Below are 4,320 nucleotides of genomic sequence, written 5' to 3' on the forward strand. Positions count from 1 at the left end.
TTAGAGTACAATATTTCTATCCAGGTTTTTGGTCTTTCATCTTACAGTTTATAGTCAAAATACTATTTTCCAAGAATATTCAAGTTAGTTCTTTCCTTCCCCACTTACTTCAGTGTGATTATGTTATTCATTTAATACACGTAGTTTCATCTACCACTCTTCATATTCCATTTGGGGTTGCCCTACATCCTGGGTGATTTTAATTATTTATTTGGGGAGGTGCATATGTGGGCTGTTACCATGTTTATGACAGTCAGAGCTATACAGAAAGATGTACAGTCCTGGCATGGTGGCTCAGGCCTGTAATCCCAGGGCTTTAGGAGGCCTGGGCAGAAGGATCACTTAAGCCCATGAGTTCAAGACCAGCCTGAACAACATAGTAACACCCCCACCTGTACAAAACATTTTTAAAATTAGCCAGGCAGGCTGGGCGTGGTGGCTCACGCCTGTAATCCCAGCACTTTTGGAGGCCAAGGGAGGTGGATCACCTGAGGTCAGGAGCCCAGCCTGGCCAACTTGGTGAAGCGCCATCTCTACTAAGAATACAAAAATTAGCTGGGCATGGTGGCACGCACCTGTAGTCCTAGCTACTCGGAGGCTGAGGCAGGAGAATTGCTTGAACGTGGGAGGCGGGTGTTGCAGTGAGCCGCAATTGCACCACTGCACTTCAGCCTGGCAACAGAGCAAGACTCTGTCTCAAAAAACAAAAAATTAGCCAGGTGTGGTGGTGCGTACCTGTAGTACCAGCTACTCCAAAGGCTGAAGTAGGAGGATTGCTTGAGCCTCGGAGTTCGAGACTGTAGTGAGCCATCATCATACCACTGCAATCCAGCCCAGGTGACGGAGCCAGACCCTATCTCAAAAACAAAGCAAAGCAAAAACAAAAGGTCTACACAGAGAAGTGGCACTCTCCCCTCATTCTTCCTACACATTCTTTCCACCCCATCTTTGTCCACTGCCTGTAGGTTACCAATCTCATTGTGTTTGGTTTATCCCTCCTGCATTCCTTTTGCAAAAGCAGGCAGATAAGTGTTTATTTTCTTAAAACCCCCTTTTTACATGAAGTACTTTATCTTCTTCAGTGTTTTCTTTTCTTGTAGTTTTGTTTTCAGTGTTATCCTGACTATTCTTGCATGTTTGTTTTTCCACATGAACTTTGTGTCAACTTGTATAACTCAATAAAAAAGCTTCTTGGTAATTTTTTTGAGATTGCATTAAATCTGTAAATTGATTTAAGGATAACTGACATGTCTATAATATTGACTCATCTTACCCAAGAATAGAGATTGTCTTTCCATTTGCACACATCTACTTTTCTGGCTTTCAGGAGTGTTTTAAATTGTTCACATCCAGGTTTTTCATATTTCGTATTATGTTTATTCCTGAGTTTTCATCTTCCTTATTGCTATTAAAATGGGATTTTCTGCAACTTTATGGACTGTAATTGGTTATTCGTTGTGTATATGAAGGCTATTCATTTTTGACATTTTGCCTTGTATTTTAAATGTTAAATAGTTAACTTTGGTGACTAAATAGAGGTTATCCTTTGTGATTTTAAAAAAGGACATTAAGAGTGATATCATTTCTTACCATCATAGTTTCTCTTAATCTAGTATCCATAGTACGTAATGCAGGGCTGAAAGTGCTAGATTTTGAGGAGCTTTTCCCCCCACCAATGTCTATGTCAGCAAAAAATAATGCCAAATGACAGGGTTCTATTCAAATGAAGTCCTTATTTAATATTTCTAAAAAATATTGTCCACAAAAATCATAGCCAAAGTGACTAGTCCTTGGGGGAAGGCAAAAAAAAACCCCTGCATTTTATGGAAAGTGAGATATAAATCTGTTGAATTTGAGGTGCCAGCAAAATATACAAGTGAAAACGTTCTGGGGCATTTTGAGACGCAGCACTAGAGCTTGGAGAGATAGTAGGGATTCATTTTTTTAAGTCCAAATATGAGTGATGATTGAAGACAATATATAGAATGTGACCCCTAAGGAAGAAAAGAAAAAACTGAGCTGAGGCCTGGTCCTTGGAGAACACCCAGGTTTAGGACACCATGAGGAGGTAGGAGGAGCACTAGAATAAGGAACATCACAAAGACCAAGAAAGAAGAAAGGTCCAGAAGGGGAAAATGAGCTTCTCTGGCAAGACAACAGTAGCTGCAAAGGAAATAAGGCCTGAGTCAATGCCGTTAGATGCAAGTGGTTCTAGTGTTTTCCAAAGTGTGGTCCCCATCATTCTAGCTGCTTCTGGATGATAATATGTATTATTCCAAAAAAAGTTGCAGAGGTCAAAAAGTTTGGAAAACATTGTATTAATCAAAGTCAAACAGGTTGCCTTACTACAGTTCTTCTCAGGGCTGTTAGCATGCTGCTGTGGATTGTGAATTTCTATGAACAAGGATAGTATGCAGATTTCTATAAATTTCTTTAACCAATTTCACCTGAAGTACTTTGACCTAGCTTGTTTTTCTCCTAGGCATTTCTCAAGATGAGATGTATCATGGAATACACTTTGGAAATTTTAGAGCACACTGTAAACTAATCTTCCTTAACTTTCTCTCTGCCTTCAAAGTCAAACATCGAAGCTCAGAATCCTATTTTTATTTATGGAAAACAGCACTTTCTAACTCTGGAAGATTGCTGGTACCCCTAGCATTTTGCACAGCCCCAGCTGAACAGAACGCTGAAACTCCTCTAAAGCAGGAACTGTGAGCTGGAGACTGAGATGGAGACAGCAAGAGAATGGGCTGAGGAGGATGAGGGCTCTGTGGAGGGCAGCGGGGAAGAACAAGGAGCCATTTGAGTCAAGGGTCCAGGAGAATTTGGAATCTCAAATGCAATTTGGCAGCATCAGTTCCCAAGAGATCTGACCCAAAAGGGCCAGAACGACCTTGTGGTTCTCAGAAGCAAACCCTCAACCCTAGGAGTAGGGAAGCTGCAGGCTATTTCCAGAAAGAAAAGAGCAGCTCATCTGGACTGAGCCTGCAGCTGGACAGCAATACAGCAGGCCATTAGGGTGGAGAGATGAGGGCCAACTGGGATTCCATCTCTAAAACAGAAAACATTCTAAACTTGGGGGGGAAATCTTGGAAAGTTCAAAGTAAAATTTTCTAAAATGAAAAATTACTCCTGTAAAGACACTTTCTCAGCAAAAAAAGTGCTTTTTTTCATAAACATCTTAAAAGAAATTTTAGTGATAGTGGAAGCCAGATAGCAGAATTGGACGGACTTATCATAAATGTGTTCACTGAGATTCAACATTCATTCAAATAGAAGTCATGTCTGCAAAAAGAAGTATTTTGCATGATGTTTTGAAGAAAGTTAAAGGGATGACAGTTGTTTTATTAACCAATACTAATGCAAGAGTCTTCATTTTTTAAGTCTTAAGGGTATTGCACAATCTAGAGATAAGTGGATATATAAATATAGTTGGTTGTATCAGTTCCTGCATCATGAAACTCCAACCAGCATTAGGCCCTAAATTTGCTCAAGATCTGAGCAAGAAAGCCTGGCAGCATATTGGAAACTCCATTCCCATCAGCATGTAGGGTCTGGAACTAGCCATGTTAACCTAAGTCTGGTATCCAGGGTACTCCTATTTCCAAGCCTGAACTATGTCATTCCTGCTTTCTATCTTCCTCATGCATGCCTCATCTGTATTACAGGACTTCTTTCCCAATTTATCTTGTAACTCATTTCTCTGCTGGTATATACATCTTCCCTACATTCAAGCCCTCTTGACCAGGGTCTTGACAGTCACCCAAGTCCTTGTCAGCTGCTATCTTCCACCCCTACTCTGACCCCTCCACCCCTGCTATCTGGTGGCTAGAGTCTTGCTTTCAACTGGACAGAATTTCACAGCCACTATTCTTCCACCATTTTACTCAAATTATCACCACTTAATGAAGATCCATGTCATGAGGTTTCACTAAGAAAAGCTGACGTTTTAAGTATCAGCATTAATTGAATAGAATGGAAGTTCACACTAGCCCCTTGGACACTAGGTTTGAAGTGTTGACAATTCCCAGACATTCGTCTTAGCCCTGCTTTGTGCCCAACTCTCTCCCCTTTCCCAATAACCTGCCCAGAATGAGGTCTCAAAATATCTTTTTTTTAAAATTAATGACTTGTTATTTTCTAATGTTTTTAATTTCTTTTTTGAAGTCTACAAGTATAGAAAGATTTTGTCGGCTGGGCGCGGTGGCTCATGCCTGTAATCCCAGCACTTTGGGAGGCCGAGGCAGGGGAATCACCTGAGGTCAGGAGTTTGAGACCAGCCTGGCTAACATGGCGAAACCTCCTCTCTACTAAAAA

Source organism: Rhinopithecus bieti, unplaced genomic scaffold (genome assembly GCF_001698545.2).
Source record: "Rhinopithecus bieti isolate Rb0 unplaced genomic scaffold, ASM169854v2 scaffold_3062, whole genome shotgun sequence".
Classification (NCBI taxonomy): Eukaryota; Metazoa; Chordata; class Mammalia; order Primates; family Cercopithecidae; genus Rhinopithecus; species Rhinopithecus bieti.